Source organism: Salmo salar, chromosome 13 (assembly GCF_965601325.2).
Source record: "Salmo salar chromosome 13, fSalSal1, whole genome shotgun sequence".
NCBI lineage: Eukaryota > Metazoa > Chordata > Actinopteri > Salmoniformes > Salmonidae > Salmo > Salmo salar.
In genome coordinates this window covers 27,437,960-27,460,809 of record NC_138303.1, presented here as the reverse complement: position 1 = coordinate 27,460,809, position 22,850 = coordinate 27,437,960, and the positions used below count along the sequence as shown (strand labels likewise).

Below are 22,850 nucleotides of genomic sequence, written 5' to 3'. Positions count from 1 at the left end.
TCCTGCCTGATGCTCTGTAGAATGCGTTCCATTTAAGAATTCCTTTTAAAAATGCTTAGTAAGATACGACTAAGTGAAATAAACATGACATTTTATGTACTTTTACATACTGCTGTTGTGCTTTCTGGAACGTTATCGTTGTTAGGACACCAATCTTGTCCATGAGGTTGATTTCAGAACCTTTGTTGGGTTATGAACTATGTTTGTTTTTAGGGTGTCGAAGTTGGTTTTATTCACTTCATATATATGTCAATGTAGCAAACATCACATTCCAATATACTCATCATACCCAGCTGAAGAAAGAACACATCACATCTACCAGGTATTTAATGTATCTCTTTACCCATTATTCTTTACTGGCTTAACATGGTTAACTCAAATGAATTAAAAAATAATTCTATACACAACGACATCACACTACCACTTTTCTCTGTTGGTGTTTAGGGCCAGTTTTTGTTTGGTTATAGTGGCTCTTTGAAATATGTGTAGACTTGGAGCTCACATGATGATCCATACCTTCCCTCCCCAGACAGACATCAGAACCCCTCTATTCTCCTGTAGTTAAAGCAGACAGCTATATGATCCCCATGCCCTAACGTCAGCCTAACATTTCATACAGCAGCCGGACTACAGAAGAGAAAGCAGAACTATGGAGTTATGAGAAGGGTCGAGGACTGGAGATGGTGGCAAGAGGGATGCAGAAAAGCAAAAGAAAGAGGATGAGAACAGTATAGAAGAAACCGAGGGAAGGAGGGGAATACAGTACATGTTGAGCCGGCAAAAGAGAGACAAAAAGACTGAAAACCCAGTGTGTGTACAGGGTGGCAGTTCCAAGCGAGGTGTATACATATAACTTGATCTGGCACTTTAGGCAAAGATGGTCTCTTCTTGGTGAGGATGGTCCCAGGCTTGTGCTGGGCGTCGGGGTGGTTGGACAGCTCAGGGGAACAGGTGGACACTGGGCTCTCCAGGAAGGCCTGCTTCAGGTCGTAGAACACCGATGAGTCCTCCTTAGTGAGGAAGGTCAGGGCCACACCGCTCTTCCCAGCACGACCCGTACGACCAATACGATGGATGTAGTCTGGAGGGGAGGGGGCAATGTCACAATATGTAAAAAGAATGTCTACAAATATGGAGGGACGTGCAATGGCAGCCTGTGCAAAGTTGCTATGATGTAACAAAAACCTGACAGGTGAGTGACCCCAGGAGCAAAGGTTCTGGAGGTGGTCTTACCCTCGATGTTCTTGGCCATGTCGTAGTTGAGCACCATGGAGACATCGTGGATGTCGATACCTCTCCCAGCCTCGTCGGTGGCCACCAGGATGTCCTTGGCTCCAGCCTTCAGGTTGGACAGGGCAAACTCTCTCTGCTCCTGGCCCTTGCCACTGTGCAACGTGCAAGCATTGTACTGAGAGAGACCAGGTGAGAGAGAGAAAGTAGAGAGACGTATTTGACCCAGGTCAGACTGGTAAACATATCCCAGAATAATAACGCCGGAGGTCTCACCCCCATCTTCTCCAGAGACTTGGCAAGCACGTCAACACCCTTCTTCTGGTTGACGAAGATGATGATGTGCGGCTCGAATCCGCGCGCCAACACTTCCAGGAGCCTCTTCCTGGAAGACGAGAAAACAAGGGAGACTCAGCATTAGCTACAGCTTCAGGGATAGCAGTGTGTGTGTGTGTGTGTGTGTGTGTGTGTGTGTGTTACCTCTTCTCTCCCTCTCCCATGAGCAGGACCTTTTGTTCCACTCTCTCGTGGGGTTTTCCAGCTGAGCCAATGTACACCACAGCTGGACGACGCAGGTAATTACGCAGGTAATCGCTCTACCGCTGCAGGCATGGTAGCTGTGAACATGACTGTCTGAAAAAGAGAGAGACGGATGGAGGAAGGAAGGGAGAGCGAGCAAGAGAGAGGGATAGGAGGAAGGGCAGGGGAACGAGAATTATCTTCTTAAGCTGACATTTTCTACAGTGTGTGAGTTTCTGTTTAGGCTTCTGTCATACATACATCACCTACTGTAGCTGAATGTGTGTAACAATCTGTTACCTGTCTGTACTTGTGTTTTCCCATCTCCAAGTTCATCTTCATTTTCTCTGGGTCCTCTGCCTCGTCCGTGTCTGGTTTCTGATTGGTCACAGGGATGTACTCCAGGATCTTCTGGACGTCAGGCTCGAAGCCCATGTCTATCATGCGGTCAGCCTCGTCCAGTACCACGTAGGTACAGCGGCCCAGGACCAGGTATCTGTTCTCCAACACGTCTATCAGACGACCCGGGGTGGCTATCACTATCTGAAACACACACACAAAAATACGTTTACTCAGACTTCACATGCATGCGTCTTCATATTGGCATTATTATTGCGTGTGTGTGTGTGCGCGCGCGTTTTCTAGTGTCTGACCTCGCAGCCCATCCGGAGGCGGAAGCCCTGGTCCTCCCAGGAGATACCTCCAATGACGGCCACGGTGCGGATCCCCAGAGGTTTACCAAACTTAAGGGTCTCCTCCTCGATCTGCTGGGCCAGCTCACGGGTGGGGGCCAGGATCACTGCATACGGACCCTGGTCCGAGTCCTACATTAACAGGGGAAAGATGAGTTGAGAAGATGTGGTTCGATAGAAGGACATGCAACTCTTGACAGAGTAGTGAGGGATAACCCTCTGGCTGGGGAGGTGGCCTCACCTTTCATCCTTGGGCAGGGTAGTGATCCAGACCAATAGGGGGATGAGGAAAGCAGCTGTTTTACCGCTACCAGTCACAGCCATGCCGATGATGTCACGGTTCTGTAACCAATGGGTATAGCTTGCCTCTGGATAGGCGTTGGATCCTGGGTAACAAGGGAAACATTTTAATACAGCAAGTAATGGCTTCAGTGCTGATCAGGGGAAGACCCAAAGGTGGCATGTGTGCACACATCAAATCAAGTTTTATTGGTCACATACACATATTTAGCAGATGTTATTGCGGGTGTAGCAAAATGCTTGTGTTCCTAGCTCCAACAGTGCAGTAATATCTAACAATACACAACAATACACACAAATCTAAAAAGTAAAATAATGGAATTAATATAGAAATATTAGGACGAGCAATGTCAGAGTCCGGAATATAAATATATATGTATATGATGGGATGTAGAGACATTGCAGTACATGGATAGAATATGTACTATAGCTGTAGAATAAGTGGATCGAATAGTATATATATATCTACAGCAATAGTTGAATAGGATGGACTTGACTAGAAAACAGTATATATGTATGAAATGGGTAAAACACTATGTAAACATTATTAAAGTGACCAGTGTTCCATGTCTACGTACATAGGGCAGCAGTCTAAGGTGCAGGGTTGAGTAACCGGGTGGTAGCCGGCTAGCGGCACTAACTAGTTCAGGGCTGGGTACTGGGCACGTGTGTGTCTGTATCTGAAGTCTTCACAGCTGACCTTGTAGCCACAGTTGTCAATGACCTCCACAATGTGTGGGGGCAGGTTGTACTCCTTCCAGTTCCTGATGGGGTGGGGGGGATCTTGCCACCCTTTGTGGTGATACTGTAATCCTCCCTGAAGATACACCAGTCCCTGTCCGCCATCTCCTCCAGCTTCTTCTGGGACCAGTGTCTGTCATCCCACCGCTGCTTGGCCTCCTTCTTACGCACCTTCTTCAGCAGCACCCTGAGAAGCAGGAGGGGAGGGCAGAGATTAGAGGGCGACAATGAACCGTTTTTAGCTGTTTCTGTAAATTAAAGACATAGATTTGAAGTGTTAGAGAGCATGGTAGTTTGTCAGGTGTGTTATTGTGTGTGTGACTCACTCCTCCTGCTCCTTCAGTGTGCGTCTCGTCTCCATCATGTCCACGTAGAAATGTGACTGATCTCTCTTCTGCTGCTTCAGGTCTATACCAGCTATGAAGCCGCGCCCATACAGCTGGACCTGGTGCTTCTCCTTATAACTGAGACAGAGGCAGAGAAGTTGGGGAGAGAGAAGAGAGTAGTTGAAAGCAAAATGTCTATTTAAGGAGCAAAGTGATTGAAGGTTGTAACCAGGTGTTACCCCACCATGGACGTAACCAAAAAATGATATCTACAACACCATGTTTGTGAAACTGTGACTTTATCGTCCCAGCGTTTATATGCAGAATCACATGGGGTTGTAGTCGGTAGAAGTGTCTTCAGAGGCGTCCCACTCAAAGACAAACTTTCTGTCGTTCAGGTCACGTGTCCGCCGGCGCTTCTTAGTCCCGCCCAGGTAACGCTCCTGGTTGGACAGAGACAGACAGATGTGAGAAGGCACAGTACACCTGCTCATACACTTAGTTCAACCAATCATATCAAAGCTTGTGATTTAACTAAATCAGAGAATCCCCACTGAGCATGCTTTTTAGTCCAGGGTCGTATTCACTAGGCACCCAACACATGAAAAAAGACAAACAGGGTGGGACTAAATTACGTTGTTCAATAAGAAACTTTGTTTTAAAATTTTGTTGCAAAATGTTTTTCTAGTGTGCACAAATGAATACAACCAAGAAATGGGCTTAGCCTGTGTTCCTGAAGCCGGCCCAAGGTAGAACCTCAATCTCCAGACTAACCTTGATGGCCTGGAGCTCCTTGCCCTTATTCTTCTCCTCTCTGATCTTCTGTCTTCCGTTGTCCGCTTGGTCCCCGTTGTTCTCACTCCATCCGCTCTCGTCTGTCCCTTTCCTGGGGGTTCTCTGGGAAACGGACAGACAAACCTCTGGGCTCACAATAAGTGTCTAACAGAGTGATACCAGAGACCTATGCTGTGTTCAGTGGAGTGCAACATTACTGAACGTTCAGATAGAAATACATGATGTAGAATAGACATGCTTCTCTGTCATGTAGAATAGGGAATCATTTAAGCTCTTTAGAAGACATTTCTGTCAGCAACTTTCAGAATGTTGCAACCTGACTTACCAACTCCCACTCACCTTCCTCCTGACTAACCCCAAGCTCCTCCTACTCACCCATCATCTTCCTCCCGATGTCCTGGAACATCCTCCTCTTTTTTCCTGTCCTCATCGATAGTGTTCTTCCTCTCCTCAGTCTGCTGCTGCCTCCTTTTCAGAGCCTCCGCCTCACGCTCTGCCTTGGACAGGAACTTGGGCTGAGAGAAAAAAAGAAAGAGGGGGAGAGAAATAAAGGGAAAGAGATTTTAAACTACAAACCCATTTTGTGTGGAGAAACATACCTTAAGATTCTTGATTGTTACACTCCCATCTTGCTCCTCACTGCAACACCAAACACAGAGACTACTAAATGGGTACTCTTATGGTCTCACCTTCGCCTCGGCCTCCTCCTCCGCTTTCTTCTTGGCTAGAAGCTCTTCTAGAGAGAGTGGCTGTACCTAAGAGAGAGTCACCATCACAACTCAAGATACATAACTAAGTGGTAGCTAGCTGGGCTTTGGAGAGACTATTCCCTTGTCTAACCTTTCCTTTCTTCTTTTTCTCATCATCTTCCTCTTTTTTCAAATCCTTCTCCCTCTTTATCCTGTCCTTGGACTTGGGGGAGACGCTTCTGTAAGGAGAAGCAACCACTCAAGTTGAAAAGGTAAAGAAAAAATCTCTGATAATGGCTCTGCATATTACGTGAGGGATGTTTTAAAGACACAAAGCGGGCGCGTTCCAGATGTTCCACACACATTCTGCTGAGAATATCAGATCTTTATAATGCCTACAGAAGTTAACGTCTCTGGGTGGAACCATATCAATAGGACACAATGATCTTGTAATCTGCTCAGGCCTGCACCCAATAGTCACCCTGTGACTAAAACAGCAGTCTGACTCAAGCCTACACACCTGGATTTCTTACTGTGGTCTTTGTCTCTGCGGTGAATGTTCTTGTCCTTGCGACCCCCCTCTCTGTCCTTGTCCCGGTCGCGCTCCTTGTCCTCTGGAGGGGAAGGAAAGGTCAGATACATAGAAATATTACCAACTTGTGATACACATTTTTAGAAACCCACTGGACACCTTTCACATACAGTGGGAAGATAGAGTCAGATACCAGATCTTGTTCGCTAGACAGAATAGTTGACAGTTTTTCCAAGCCATATCGTAGTGAATATCTACTCACTTCAACCAAAAGGTCGAAATGATTCTGGCTACTTGTTCGCATGCACCCACTACCAGCAATGCATCATTCAAACCTTTCTGCCGATTTGGATCGGTTGCGTTCACGAGAGCGTTGGCGTGGTTTCCGGTCCTTGGATGGGGAGCCTTTGCATTTCCGCTCCTTATCCTTGACTCCTGAGGTCTCTGCTGCATGGTTCTTGTCGGTTGATTCACCAGCCATCTGTGAGAACAGAAGGAGTTCTGAGTTGTAGGTCCTCAAGTCCATGTTGCCATTGTCTCAGTGTATTAGGTCACCAACCCCCATAAACTTCTTATTGTCTTCCTTTAATCGATTTCATGTTCAACACCTAATGGTGTTACCATCATCCTATCAACTAGCTAATCATCAAATACAATGATAATTCTAGTTAAGTGTTTAGTGATGGAATAAATCACACTCCACAACTAGCACTTGATCATGACTCTCAGTTCCATTACGGTACACATACGAGTCATTGGACAAAGGAGTCTTCTGTAGGGAGTTATGTTAAAGCCGTGATGCTTGGTCTGAACAATAGCATGCATCGCTTGTGATATGGGTTTGGAAGCATAAGGGACCTTATCTTTCATATCGGCTAGAAATTATTTCCAAAAAAACAAAAGGTTAAATTGATACACAGCTTTATAGGGTTAGGGTTCACACACGGCCATATTTACATATTGCAGCGCTTGTTTAGGGAAAACTGACCATGTGGACTACCTGTGTTAATTAGCTATATGCGTCTCCGAACACCTGTGTGTAAACGGAAGAGACGCCACAAACACGTTGTGACTGAAAAATAGTCGGCTGCAACGGTTTTAAAACAATGGACACAGTAAGTGTGTATTTTGCATTTGTGAAAATGTTTTTGTGATATGAAAGTAGATGGATTTATGTTTCTAGAACCGTAGCACAATTGAGAATCGGTTCACGTTTAGATGGCATTTTTTGGTTTCCAGAGCTAATTCACCCTTCAAACAGAAGGCTAAGGTCCTTAGACTAAAGTCATTTTAGCGAGGCTCCTTTTGTCCAATATTGGGCTCTCCATAACTATACTGAACAAAAATGTAAAAGCAACATGCAACAATCAACATTTTTACTGAGTTACAGTTTATATAAGGAAATCAATCAATTGAAATTAATTAATTAATCTATGGATTTCTCATGACTGGGAATACAGATATGCATCGGTTGATCACAGATACCTTAAGAAAAAGGTAGGGGTGTGGATCAGAATACCGTCAGTATCTGGTGTGACCCCCCATTTGCCTCATGCATCGCGACACATCTCCTTCACATAGAGTTGATAAGGCTGTTAATTGTGGCCTGTGGAATGTTGTCCCACTTCTTTTCAATGGCAGTGCAAAGTTGCTGGATATTGGCGGGAACTGGAACATGCTGTCGTACACATCGATCCAGAGCATCCCAAATATGCTCAATGGGTGACATGTCTGGTGAGTATGCAGGTCATGGAAGAACTGGGACATTTTCAGCTTCCAGGAATTGTGTACAGAGCCTTGCAACATGGGCCATGCATTATCATGCTGAAATATGAAGTGATGGCGGCGGATGAATGGCACGACAATGGGCCTCAGGATCTCGTCATGGTATCCCTGTCCATTTAAATTGCCAACAATAAAATAGAATTGTGTTTGTTGTCCGTAACTTATGCCTGCCCATACCATAACCCCACCATGGGGTGCTCTGTTCACAACGTCGACATCAGAAAACCACTCGCCTACAAAATGCTATTCACATGGTCCGCGGTTGTGAGGGCGGTTGGACGTACTGGCAAATTCTCTAAAATGACGTGGGAGGCGGCTTATGGTAGAGAAATTAACAAAATTCTGGCAACAGCTGGTGGACTTTCCTGCACTCTGCATGCCAATTGCATGCTCCCTCAAAACTTAAGACATCTGTGGCATTTTGTCTAACAAAATGGCACATTTTAGAGTGGCCTTTTATTGTCCCCGCACAAGGTGCACCTGTGTAATGATCATGTTTAATCAGCTTCTTGATATGCCAAACTTGTAAAGTGGATGGATTATCTTGACAAAGGAGAAATGCTCACAAACAGGGATTTAAACTAATTTGTGCACAAAATGAGAGAAATACGTTTATTGTGCAGATGGAACATTTGTTTACATTTTATTACAGCTCATTAAACCAACACTTTAAATGTTGCGTTTATATGTTTGTTCAGTATAACTAACGGTAGCTAGTTAGCAAGCTCTCTTGAATTAGTTGTTGTCCCCTGGCTTACATGGTTGGCTAGTGAACTACCTAAATGTCAAGTAATTAGCAAGAATGATATGATTATTATTGCAAGATTAACTCGCTAATTAACTAACGTTAGCTACCTAGCAAGCAAGCTTGTTTACAATGACTACCTGACAGACTACGTTTCGTGGATTCAAGTCCAAACATTATTTATAAATACTGCACCTTTAGGTTTTTACAGCACACAGAGGTAAAATACATGTATAAAACTTTAATTACGAACCTTTGCCACTTGAAAACTAAATGCCTCCCAACTATCTTCCCTTTAACAGTACCAAGCCGCCTTCTTGCACGACGCCACAGGAAATTAACAGCGGATTCAGATTTTGGGAATTGTAGTTTCTGAGTTTAGCGCACAGGTATAAAATAACCAGGGTCGTTGAACAGTGGAGTTTAATCCATACCTCATACAGTAGTTTCAAATTTCAATGTCGCATGCACAAGTACAAGTACAGTGAAATGCCTTTCTTGCAACAATGCAATAATCAATAACAATATTACTAGAAAAAAAACATGAGAAATAAGATTAATAAATACACAATAAAGTAAGTAGGTAAGCATACTATTTACAGGAAATATTTAAAAAGTCAGTTCTAATACCATATTTACATGGGAAAGGATACTGAAGTGATGGAGTTAGATACAATACCGTTCAAAGTTTGGAGTCACTTAGAAATGTCCTTGTTTAAAAAAAAAAAATGTGTCCATTAAAATAACATCAAATTGATCAGAAATACAGTGTAGACATTGTTAATGTTGTAAATGACTATTGTAGCTGGAAACGGCTGATTTTTAATGGAATATCTACATAGGCGTACAGAGGCCCATTATCAGCAACCATCACTCCTGTTTTCCAATGACACGTTGGCTTAGCTAATCCAAGTTCATCATTTTGCAAAGTTAACAAACAGATCACCGACCATTTCGAATCTCACCGTATCTTCTCCGCTATGCAATCTGGTTTCAGAGCTGGTCATGGATGCACCTCAGCCACGCTCAAGGTCCTAAATGATATCATAACCGCCATCGATAAGAGACATTACTGTGCAGCCGTATTCATCGACCTGGCCAAGGCTTTCGACTCTGTCAATCATCACATTCTTATCGACAGATTCATCAGCCTTGGTTTCTCAAATGATTGCCTCGCCTGGTTTACCAACTACTTCTCTGATAGAGTTCAGTGTGTCAAATCGGAGGCCCTGTTGTCCGGACCTCTGGCAGTCTCAATGGGGGTGCCACAGGGTTCAATTCTCGGGCCGACTCGCTTCTCTGTATACATCAATGGTGTCGCTCTTGTTGCTGGTGATTCTCTGATCCACCTCTACGCAGACGACACCATTCTGTATACTTCTGGCCCTTCGTTGGACACTGTGTTAACTAACCTCCAGACGAGCTTCAATGCCCTACAACTCTCCTTCCGTTGCCTCCAACTGCTTTTAAATGCAAGTAAAACCAAATGCATGCTCTTCAACCGATCACTGCCCGCACCTGCCCACCCGTCCAGCATCACTACTCTGGACGGTTCTGACTTAGAATATGGACAACTACAAATACCTAGGTGGACAACTACAAATACCTAGGTGTCAGGTTAGACTGTAAACTCTCCTTCCAGACTCACATTAAGCATCTCAAATACAAAATTAAATTTCGCAACAAAGCATCCTTCACTCATGCTGCCAAACATACCCTCGTAAAACTGACCATGCTAAGAATCGAGATCTTCGGCGATGTCATTTATAAAATAGCCTCCAACACTCTACTCAACAAATTGGATGCAGTCTATCACAGTGCCATCCGTTTTGTCACCAAAGCCCCATATTCTACCCACCACTGCGACCTGTACGCTCTCGTTGGCTGGCCCTCGCTTCACTCTCATCGCCAAACCCACTGGCTCCAGGTCATGTATAAGTCTCTGCTAGGTAAAGCCCCGCCTTATCTCAGCTCACTGGTCACCATAGGAGCACCCACTCGTAGCACCCACTCTAGCAGGTATATCTCACTGGTCACCCCCAAAGCCAATTCCTCCTTTGGCCGCCTTTCCTTCCAGTTCTCTGCTGCCAATGACTGGAACGAACTGCAAAAATCACTGAAGCTGGAGACTCATATCTCCCTCACTAGCTTTAAGCACCAGCTGTCAGAGCAGCTCACAGATCACTGCACCTGTACATAGCCAATCTGTAAACAGCCCATCCAACTACCTCATCCCCATACTGTATTTATTTATTTATCTTGCTCCTTTGCACCCCAGTATCTCTACCTGCACATTCATCTTCTGCACATCTATCATTCCAGTGTTTAATTGCTATATTGTAATTACTTCGCCACCATGGCCTATTTATTGCCTTAACTCCCTTATCTTACCTCATTTGCACACACTGTATATAGACTTTTTGTTTTCCTTTTTTTCTGTATTATTGACTGTATGTTTGTTTATTCCATGTGTAACTCTGTGTTGTTGTATGTGTCGAACTGCTATGCTTTATCTTGGCCAGGTCGCAGTTGCAAATGAGAACTTGTTCTCAACTAGCCTACCTGGTTAAATAAAGGTGAAATAAAATGAATAATTTTAAAAAGCTAATTGATCATTAGAAAATCCTTTTGCAATTATGTTAGCACAGCTGAAAACTGTTGTTCTAATTAAAGAAGCAGTAAAAAACTGGCCTTCTTTAGACTAGTTGAGTATCTGGAGCATCAGCATTTGTGGGTTCGATTATAGGCTCAAAATGGCCAGAAAAAGATTACTTTGTTCTAAAACTCGTCAGTCTATTCTTGTTCTGAGAAATGAAGGCTATTCCATGCGAGAAATTTCCAAGAAACTGAAGATCTCATACAACGCTGTGTACTACTCCCTTCGCAGAACAGCGCAAACTGTCTCTAACCAGAATAGAAAGAGGAGTGGAAGGCCCGGTGCACAACTGAGCAAGAGGACAAGTACACTAGTGTCTAGTTTGAGAAACAGATGCCTCACAAGTCCTCAACTTCATTAAATAGTACCCACAAAACACCAGTCTCAACTTCAACAGTGAAGAGGCAACTCCGGGATGCTGACCTTCTAGGCAGAGCTCCTCTGTCCAGTGTCTGTGTTCTTTTGCCCATCTTAATATTTGATTTTTATTGCCCAGTCTGAGATATGGCTTTTTCTTTGCAACTCTGCCTAGAAGGCCAGAGTCGCCTCTTCACTGTTGACGTTGAGACTGATGTTTTGCAGGTACTATTTAATTAAGCTGCCAGTTGAGGAGGCATCTGTTTCTCAAACTAGACACTCTAATGTACTTGTCCTCTTGCTCAGTTGTGCACCGGGGCCTCCCACTCCTCTTTCTATTCTGGTTAGAGCCAGTTTGCGCTGTTCTGTGAAGGGAATAGTACACAGCGTTGTACGAGATCTTCAGTTTCTTGGCAATTTCTCGCATGGAATAGCCTTCATTTCTCAGAACAAGAATAGACTGACGAGTTTCAGAAGAAAGTTATTTGTTTCTGGCCATTATGAGCCTATAATCGAACCCACAAATGCTGACGCTCCAGATTCTCAACTAGTCTCAAGAAGGCCAGTTTGATTGCTTCCTTAATCAGAACAACAGTTTTCAGCTGTGCTAACATAGTGCACGCCACCCTGTTTCCTGTAGTCCATGATCAGCTCCTTGGTCTTGCTGACGTTGAGGGAGAGGTTTTTCCTCCGGCACTACACTGCCAGGTCAGTGGTTTCAGCATTGTGTTAAAACCATTTTCATTACATCTCCCCAGAAACACTGGTACAAGATACGTAAGAATTTCACTGTAAGGTCTACACCTATTGTATTTGGCGCACGTGACAAATAAACTTTGATTTGATTTGACCATGGCCTGCGTGGTAATTCATTGAGCTGTTATGCACTTTTGAAACACAAGGTGGCAAACTTGCTTAAATGTGTTTTCAACCAGACATCAGAAACTGCTCTAGTCTGTTGCTCTGATATATACAGTCAAGTAAATGATGTAGTGGCCCATGTAAACAACCTCATATAGCCTATGGATACAGTAGGCCAGATATAAAGAGTTTTACACATGTATTAATTGAAGATCCCCAAGAGAATAATCCTTATATTATGAGATACAGCCTGTTTGGCCCCTAGTTTGTTTTGTTAATCCCTGGTCCGCCATCTAAATGGAACAAACAGTACATGGAGTCTTGAGCAATTTTCAGCAAATTGGTATGTAAACACAGCCCTTCACTCAGACAACTAACTGGAAGATTGCATTATTTTTAGGTAATGGATGTGATATGTGTTCAATGGTTTGATAATCTGTGCTTCCCTTCCTTTGAGAGAGGAACACTCCCTTTGAGTAATCTTATTACAATGCCCCGGAGAATAGAACGGAAACATTCTATCAATAGAATATCAATTAATTAGGCCTACGTTGGTTGGAATTAATTTGTGGCATTCCCCTTCTATATTTCTCTATGCCTTTGGTAACAATGAAAGAAAAGGAAATCTCCACCTAACTGTGTATCGCCTAATATTGAAAGGGCTTCTAGCTCCCCATTCATGTGCAATATCAGGAAACAGGTAGGTGGTAGAGACAGATGGAGGGTGAGGGAAATAGAGACAGCCCAGCTCTATTTCGCCAAGTGAGATTTAATCAGCCCTCTGTTAATGTAGAGCCTGTAAATCTGGTTCCAGTCAGTGAATGGCAGGGGTTTCTCTCAGAACCAATTCATGCTTGGCTGCCCCTCACCTCTCCCCCATTTGTCCTTGGAGTTATTGTTCCCCCTTTACCCTCACTGTACAGTCCCTTGCAGCCGCCACTAGAATCATCGGCCCACCTCTCCCTATCTCACTAAAAGCCACATGCCCCATTCCCCCCACCCCCACCCCCACCCTCTGCCTTCCGTCTCTGCACAGTAGTCAGCCGATTTTATAAAGAGAATGGCTCTCTCTGTGATTGAGTGTCATTTTATCTGGATGAACTGATTGAAGGATGATTTGTTGTATCTGCCATTTGGAGCCACAATCCCACAGCCACTCCCACATAGGACACACACACAAGCAGGCAGGAACAGCAAGGCATAATACAGAATGCTACTACAAAGTTAGTATAGGGGACAGGAAATGTATGGCTTTTGCAGGGTATGTCAGAGTATCAATGTGACTGTACTGTAACACTCTTCATATCAGGCCTCTCAAAATGTACTATAGTCTGTGCAAGGGTAAACACGGAGTTTGGAGACAGCCTCGCCAGGCACTGAGATGAGAGAGGAGCTGATTCTTATTCTGGGCCTGCCTTTGGCTCCAGGGGAGGTTGAGAGAGAGGTGTGGAGCAGCTATGGTGGGGAAACTATATCAGCATGGAGGCAGATCAAAGTTGATGCTAACCAGGGGTGAAACTGACAAATACAAAGGGTGAATTATACAAAGGTTGTTCACTAGGTTGCATAGGAACGGTGAATCCTGTTATGAATATGGGGTAAGGCGGTTAATGAGAATCTTTCTCTCTCTGAATTTTGTTTAGTCTTTTCTCATCTGTGGACAAAAGAGGAGAAGTAATAAAAGGTGAAAATTAGGCACAAGTGTAGACGGGGTTAATACTGTATCTCCATATTCATACACAGCTTCAGTGTCCCTGTTGTAAAACAAAGCTATGTACATCTACAAAATGCTATGTATCGAAATTTTAAGTGTAATGGAATATAGGCTCTGTAGGTAGTGACAAAAGACATCTGAAGGTGAAGGATTTCTTCACAAAAGAATGTATGGACACATCAAGGTCAACGACATGATTGTGCATTTTTTGGTGTATGAAAAACCTCAGCAGACGGTTCACATGCAATCCTACTGTTGCTATGACTACCTAGTTCTTGCCACAAAATACATTCTCTGACAAAGAGAGATTTGAGAGAAAATGTCATGTTCTTTGCTTGCTCCTGACTAAATCATAATAAGTACAGAGTGAAAATGAAATAAAGTCTCCCACAAGCTATATCATCAACCTGATACCGTGTGTTCTTACTGGATGGATGTTCCTTCCTGCTTCTCCTGTGTGAGGAAGGAATGCCTCATTCCCAGAAAAATGTCCAGAGTTCATACATCTTGGCAGAGGGCTCAGTCTTTTTCAAGGGCATATAATCATCAAAAAGCAGAGTGGACAATTTGTTGTGCAGTGTACACTGTTGGCATCCAATAGCTACAGGGTAGCTGCAGTTGTCTGCTCTACAGTATGCATTGTATGCTGCAGTGAGAGTAGTGAGTAGCCAACACAAGAACTGTCATGAACTGGATAGCACACAGGTGACTCTCCATGAATATTCGAATGCGATTGGGAATTCTAACTGACCTAATTAGCTTATGTTTATCCAGAAAGCTTAATTCACCTCTGTTATGGTACATGGTCTGCCTTGTGGGATCATTGGTCATTTTGCAGGATCGTTCGGTGCATTAGTTCGGTGCACGTCAATACTATAGGCTTTTGAACCAGAGGACATCAATGATTGGTTGTATAGGGCGATTTAGTGTTAATTTTGGTTGCAAAATCATTCAATATTTTCATTTTTTTTTTTGTACTTTGAAACGCACACAAATGGTGGATTGCTGATCTATCCATTTGAACCTACGCACACCTTTGTCTTGAGTCAAGGGAATGCAGGAAAGATAAGCCATGCTATTGTTTAAGGGAAAATGAGGACTATGATGCAAACTAGACAAAACAAAACCTGCAATCAGAAGATGAGCCACAGTTACTTGACCTGACCTCCATATATCTATACACCTCAAACCTCCAACATCAACATCAACCTCCTGCCCCACATACAAACCCCCTCACCCCCAACACGCCCAGTGCTCCAACCCCCACCCCTTATACCCCGATGCCAAGCTTGGTTGTCTAATTAAACGGCTAAATAAGTGCATTCACTGTGAACATGCCTGCGGGGCATGCCAAACTGGGGGAGGGGGAGGATGGCAAGGTGATGGGGGGCAGGATGGGTAAACTTATGGGGTCTCTGTAGTAGGGCAGAGAGAGAGGGTTTGCCTGGGGGTCACATAGGAGGACATCAATCCAGCAGACATGAACAGAGTGCAGGCATGTGTGAGCCAACAGGGCCGCTGCTGCTCACCTCTGTCGGCTACACATGGGAATGGGAGATATGCGGAGTACACAGCATAAACTGCTTAGTGGTATACACAGGACAGAGATGCACACACACATGCAAACAGATAAAAGGAACCCCGTAGGACTGAACGTACAAACACATGGGTTCGAGACGATGATGCAGAGTTCAGGCCATAGCACACATTCTAATAACCACTATTGCAAACTCTCATCCCACTGCTCCAATTACTATCACCATAATATAGCTAAAGATGAGCAATACAAGATAAACCAGACAGAGAATAATGATTGAATAATAAGAGCATGGTAATAATAGAAGTGATGTACTGTCAGTGGATGACATTTTACCATAAATGCTGTTCAAATTTGGTTTGATTGTGATAATATTAAGTATGCTAGTATCGTTGAATATAGTTAATATTTATATGGCTCTGTCCTGCGGGTGCAGGGCCTACAGAAAAGCCTTGGCGTATGCTGTCTGGGGAAGTATATGTGCTTCATTGGGCAGCCCAGAGCACACAGCCATGCACAGACTGATGCTACAGGGCTGCCTGATCTCATTACATCAAAATAGCTCTGGATAGAGAAATCAAACATATCTATGGGATGTCATGTTGAGGTTCACTTAGATGAAGTCCTATGTGATCCTAGAAGGTGAGCACGCCTCTTTATTTCTTGTTACGCTTCTGTGTGTCATTCCATCTTACTAGCTGGGGATATTAAATTGGTGTAGACCAGCAGACCTGCACACATGCAAACATGTAGATACAAATCAACAGACATAAAGATGTAGAAATTAGCAAACAGACACATGCAGACAAACACACACACACACACACACACACACACACACACACACACACACACACACACACACACACACACACACACACACACACACACACATAGATAAAGCAGGGAGAAATAGGCAGACACCCAATGACACATACATAAACATACTATGTGCATGCACATACACACATGCATACACACTAGGATGGAAACATGGTGAGACAGATGCTCGGAGGGTACAGACACAAACGTCAGTTCCCCCTCCTCGCTCTACTGAGCCTGTGTCATAGAGACCCATTTAGGAGACAGGAGTTATGGCACTGTCAAAGCGGCCGCAGTAGCGCTCGCTCAGGGGGAGGCTTTGTGTGTGTGTGTGTGTGTGTGTGTGTGTGTGTGTGTGTGTGTGTGTGTGTGTGTGTGTGTGTGTGTGTGTGTGTGTGTGTGTGTGTGTGTGTGTGTGTGTGTGTGTGTGTGTGTGTGTGTCTCACTGGGTGCAGACAGCTCATCAGTAATCAGACAGCATAGCTCTGACTCCCCTTCCTTGCCCCCTTTCTCACTCTCCTGCCGTCTCTGTGCCATGTCTGATAGAGGCGGTGTGTGGGAGGCAATGTCTGATAGATGATGTACTTATTTGGTAAAGAGCAACACTGCAGATTGGCCATTTTCCCGGGCTAATAGTTCAACCCCCATCGGGTCCCAAGAGGATTTCAGACCACTGGGGATGAACTCTCCCCCTAAATCACCCTCTCTGAGTGTCACGGTTGTCGTACGAAGGAGACCAAGGCGCAACGTGTGTATCGTTCCACATTTTATTATAACTGTGAAACTACTCAAGACATACAATTAAACTACTAAACAAAATAACAAACCGTGACAAAGAGGTGAAACATACACTACCTCAAAATAACCTCCCCAAAACCTAGTGGGAAAAACAACAACTGAAATATGATCCCCAATTAGTGACAACGATGACCAGCTACCTCTAACTGGAGATCATCCCCCCCCCAAAAAAAACATAGAAATACAGAAACTAGAACCCCACATAGAAATACATAAACTAGACAAAAAACCCAACATAGAAAAAGGAAACTAGAACCAACATAGACATAAATAAACTAGACAAAACCCCCTGTCACGCCCTGACCTACTCTACCATAGAAAATAAAAGCTTTCTATGGTCAGGACGTGACACTGTGGCTCCAGTTCCCCAACCTCGGCTACCCTCTCATCGCCCCACTCCACCCCAGGCCCTTCTCTTCCATCCACAAGAGGAATATAATAAATTGCATATTTATGGTAATGACATCTGGGCCTTTCTCCAATGTATTTCAAATGACAGGTTTTCCGAAGTGTGCTAGAAAAAAATTACAAATAAACAGATGTGTTTATGTTAGGATTTTTTGTAATCTTTGATGTTTGGTTTTGTACTCATGAATCTTGAATAAATACTTTTGGGAACTTCTTCCACACCAAATTAAAGATACTGTATTTGGATCCAAACATTTGTACAGCAAAAACAACTGTGAAAACAAAATGGCCTCCTTAAACGGCTGCAGTCTATAGCCAAAGAGCTTGGCTTGGGCTGTGCCAAAACACCATTTACCAATTCACCATAGCCACGCACGCCCTGGAGCAACCTGCCATGGCTCATTGGCTAAATTAACTTGTGGTGTCTGGCCAGATGTTTGCTTAATTTGCCAGGACTCCTGGCTTATGCTGGGCATTTATTGTCAACCTTGTGTGCATGTGTGCAAGCGTGCATGCATTTGTGGTAAGCCTATGTACTGCAGACAGACAGACAGACAGACAGAGACAGCAAATCTTTGGTGAATCACCACAAACATCCTATCTTCACCACTCTGCCCATTAACATTTGTAGATAATTTGTACTATAAAAAATACAAAACTTGCAGTTGATCCATGGATCATTGCCAGGATATGGCAGGGGAGGAGATCTGTCATAGATTGTCAACTGGAAAGTGTTTCTCACCTTGGCCTCTTTCTGCTGACTTTCCCTGTGTCTCAGACAGCCCCACAGGCACAGACACCACCCCAGCTCAGATGCTCTCTGAGCCTGGACAGATGTGTCTCTGCCCCCCATTATTACTGTGGAGGAGATGCAGGAGTGTGTGTGTGTGTTTGTTTGTACATGTGTGTGTGTGTCTGTTTATACGTGTGTGTGTGTGTGTGTGTGTGTGTGTGTGTGTGTGTGTGTGTGTGTGTGTGTGTGTGTGTGTGTGTGTGTGTGTGTGTGTGTGTGTGTGTGTGTGTGTGTGTGTGTGTGTGTGTGTGTCACTTAGGATTACGTGGTCTGTCTCTGATAAGCTCAGGAATCTAAAACTCTCAGCTGCTCCTGTGTGAATATACTGTATCATCATGGCACAGAGAGGGACAGCATGACACAGACAGAGATACAGAGGCGGACAAAGATCATGAGAAGGAAAGATATAAATACAGAAGGGGTGGAGAAGAGGGGACAGAGTGCAAGAGGGAGAGGACATCTATGAGAGAGAGAGAGAGAGAGAGAGAGAGAGAGAGAGATAGAGAGAGAGAGAGAGAGAGAGAGAGAGAGTGACCCAAAAAGGGCTGTGGTGTTGATGGTATCCTCAATGAAATGATCAAACCCTAGTCATTGGCGACTCCATTACCCGCAGTATTAGACTAAAAACGAATCATCCAGCGATCATACACTGTTTACCAGGGGGCAGGGCTACCGACGTTAAGGCTAATCTAAAGACGGTGCTGGCTAAAGCTAAAACTGGCGAGTGTAGAGAGTATAGGGATATTGTTATCCACGTCGGCACCAACGATGTCAGGATGAAACAGTCAGAGGTCACCAAGCGCAACATAGCTTCAGCGTGTAAATCAGCTAGAAAGATGTGTCGGCATCGATTAATGGTCTCTGGCCCCCTCCCAGTTAGGGGGAGTGATGAGCTCTACAGCAGAGTCTCACAACTCAATTGCTGGTTGAAAACTGTTCTGCCCCTCCCAAAAGATAGAATTTGTAGATAATTGGCCCTCTTTCTGGGACTCACCCACAAACAGGACCAAGCCTGGCCTGTTGAGGAGTGACGGACTCCATCCTAGCTGGAGGGGTGCTCTCATCTTATCTACGAACATAGACAGGGCTCTAACTCCCCTAGCTCCACAATGAAATAGGGTGCAGGCCAGGCAGCAGGCTGTTAGCCAGCCTGCCAGCTTAGTGGAGTCTGCCACTAGCACAGTCAGTGTAGTCAGCTCAGCTATCCCAATTGAGACCGTGTCTGTGCCTCGATCTAGGTTGGGCAAAATTAAAGATGGCGGTGTTCGCTTTAGCAATCTCACTAGTATAAAGACCTCCTCCATTCCTGCCATTATTGAAAGAGATTGTGATACCTCACATCTCAAAATAGGACTACTTAATGTTAAATCCCTCACTTCAAAGGCAGTTATAGTCAACGAACTAATCACTGATCATAATCTTGATGTGATTGGCCTGACTGAAACATGGCTTAAGCCTGATGAATTTACTGTGTTAAATGAGGCCTCACCCCCTGGTTACACTAGTGACCATATCCCCCGCGCATCCCGCAAAGGCGGAGGTGTTGCTAACATTTATGATAGCAAATGTAAATTTACCCATAAAAAAACTACTATGACGTTTTCGTCTTTTGAGCTTCTAGTCATGAAATCTATGCAGCCTACTCAATCACTTTTTATAGCTACTGTTTACAGGCCTCCTGGGCCATATGCAGCGTTCCTCACTGAGTTCCCTGAATTCCTATCGGACCTTGTAGTCATCGCAGATAATATTCACATTTTTGGTGACTTTAATATTCACATGGAAAAGTCCACAGACCCACTCCAACAGGTTTCGGAGCCATCATCGACTCAGTGGGTTTTGTCCAACATGTCTCTGGACCTACTCACTGCCACAGTCATACTCTGGACCTAGTTTTGTCTCATGGAATAAATGTTGTGGATCTTAATGTTTTTCCTCATAATCCTGGACTATCGGACCACCATTTTATTACATTCGCAATCGCAACAAATAATCTGCTCAGACCCCAACCAAGAAGCATTAAAAGTCGTGCTATAAATTCTCAGACAACCCAAAGATTCCTTGATGCCCTTCCAGACTCCCTCTGCCTACCCAAGGACGTCAGAGGACAAAAATCAGTTAACCACCTAACCGAGGATCTCGATTTAACCTTGGCAATACCCTAGATGCAGTTGCACCCCTAAAAACTAAAAACATTTGTCATAAGAAACTAGCTCCCTGGTATACAGAAAATACACGAGCTCTGAAGCAAGCTTCCAGAAAATTGGAATGGAAATGGCGCCACACCAAACTGGAAGTCTTCCGACTAGCTTGGAAAGACAGTACCATGCAGTATCGAAGAGCCCTCACTGCTGCTCGATCATCCTATTTTTCCAACTTAATTGAGGAAAATAAGAACAATCCAAAATGTCTTTTTGATACTGTCGCAAAGTTAACTAAAAAGCAGCATTCCCCAGGAGAGGATGGCTCTCACTTCAGCAGTGATGAATTCATGAACTTCTTTGAGGAAAAGATCATGATCATTAGAAAGAAAATTACGGACTCTTCTTTAAATCTGCGTATTCCTCCAAAGCTCCGTTGTCCTGAGTCTGCACAACCCTGCCAGGACCTAGGATCAAGGGAGACACTAAAGTGTTTTAGTACTATATCTCTTGACACAATGATGAAAATAATCATGGCCTCTAAACCTTCAAGCTGCATACTGGACCCTATTCCAACTAAACTACTGAAAGAGCTGCTTTCTGTGCTTGGCCCTCCTATGTTGAACATAATAAATGGCTCTCTATCCACCGGATAAGGACCAAACTCACTAAAAGTAGCAGTAATAAAGCCTCTCTTGAAAAAGCCAAATCTTGACCCAGAAATTATAAAAAACTATCGGCCTATATCGAATCTTCCATTCCTCTCAAAAATGTTAGAAAAAGCTGTTGCGCAGCAACTCACTGCCTTCTTGAAGACAAACAATGTACACGAAACGCTTCAGTCTGGTTTTAGACCCCATCATAGCACTGAGACTGCACTTGTGAAGGTGGTAAATGACCTTTTAATGACGTCAGACCGAGGTTCTGCCTCTGTCCTTGTGCTCCTAGATCTTAGTGCTGCTTTTGATACCATCGATCACCACATTCTTTTGGAGAGATTGGAAACCCAAATTGGTCTACATGGACAAGTTCTGGCCTGGTTTAGGTCTTATCTGTCGGAAAGATATCAGTTTGTCTCTGTGAATGGTTTGTCCTCTGACAAATCAACTGTAAATTTCGGTGTTCCTCAAGGTTCCGTTTTAGGACCACTATTGTTTTCACTATATATTTTACCTCTTGGGGATGTCATTCGAAAACATAATGTTAAATTTCACTGCTATGTGGATGACACACAGCTGTACATTTCAATGAAACATGGTGAAGCCCCAAAATTGCCCTCGCTAGAAGCCTGTGTCTCAGACATAAAGAAGTGGATGGCTGCAAACTTTCTACTCTTAAACTCGGACAAAACAGAGATGCTTGTTCTAGGTCCCAAGAAACAAAGAGATCTTCTGTTGAATCTGACAATTAATCTGGATGGTTGTACAGTCGTCTCAAATAAAACTGTGAAGGACCTCGGCGTTACTCTGGACCCTGATCTCTCTTTTGAAGAACATATCAAGACTGTTTCAAGGACAGCTTTTTTCCATCTACGTAACATTGCAAAAATCAGAAACTTTCTTTTCCAAAAATGACGCAGCAAAATTAATCCATGCCTTTGTTACTTCTAGGTTGGACTACTGCAATGCTCTACTTTCCGGCTACCCGGATAAAGCACTAAATAAACTTCAGTTAGTGCTAAATACGGCTGCTAGAATCCTGACTAGAACCCAAAAATTTGATCATATTACTCCAGTGCTAGCCTCCCTACACTGGCTTCCTGTTAACAGGGCTCCGGGCAGCCGAGCGGAAATGGAGGAAAACTTGCCTCCCTGCGGACCTGGCATCCTTTCACTCCCTCCTCTCTACATTTTCCTCTTCTGTCTCTGCTGCTAAAGCCACTTTCTACCACTCTAAACTCCAAGCATCTGCCTCTAACCCTAGGAAGCTCTTTGCTACCTTCTCCTCCCTCCTGAATCCTCCTCCCCCTCTGCCCCCCTCCTCCCTCTCTGCGGATGACTTCGTCAACCATTTTGAAAAGAAGGTTGACGACATCCGATCCTCGTTTGCTAAGTCAAACGACACCGCTGGTCCTGCTCACACTGCCCTACCCTGTGCTTTGACCTCTTTCTCCCCTCTCTCTCCAGATGAAATCTCGCGTCTTGTGACGGCCGGCCGCCCAACAACCTGCCCACTTGACCCTATCCCCTCCTCTCTTCTCCAGACCATTTCCGGAGACCTTCTCCCCTACCTCACCTCGCTCATCAACTCATCCTTGACCGCTGGCTACGTCCCTTCCGTCTTCAAGAGAGCGAGAGTTGCACCCCTTCTGAAAAAACCTACACTCGATCCCTCCGATGTCAACAACTACAGACCAGTATCCCTTCTTTCTTTTCTCTCCAAAACTCTTGAACGTGCCGTCCTTGGCCA

The 22,850-nt window shown here is 44.2% G+C and overlaps 1 pseudogene across 1 annotated transcript; it reads right to left on the bottom strand.

The window, feature by feature from the left end:
- Positions 1–311: 311 nt before the first annotated feature.
- On the bottom strand, positions 312–8,685 carry LOC145860024 (putative ATP-dependent RNA helicase DDX23; annotated as a pseudogene). Its single transcript, XR_014380002.1, has 18 exons — positions 8,608–8,685; positions 6,160–6,305; positions 5,977–5,983; positions 5,813–5,904; positions 5,444–5,531; positions 5,293–5,358; positions 4,979–5,118; positions 4,583–4,705; positions 4,139–4,251; positions 3,809–3,946; positions 3,442–3,669; positions 2,678–2,827; positions 2,403–2,575; positions 2,050–2,292; positions 1,711–1,863; positions 1,507–1,615; positions 1,234–1,408; positions 312–1,081 (listed from the first exon to the last, which is right to left on the bottom strand). The product of XR_014380002.1 is annotated as a putative ATP-dependent RNA helicase DDX23 (transcript).
- Between the last annotated feature and the right edge of the window lie 14,165 nt (positions 8,686–22,850).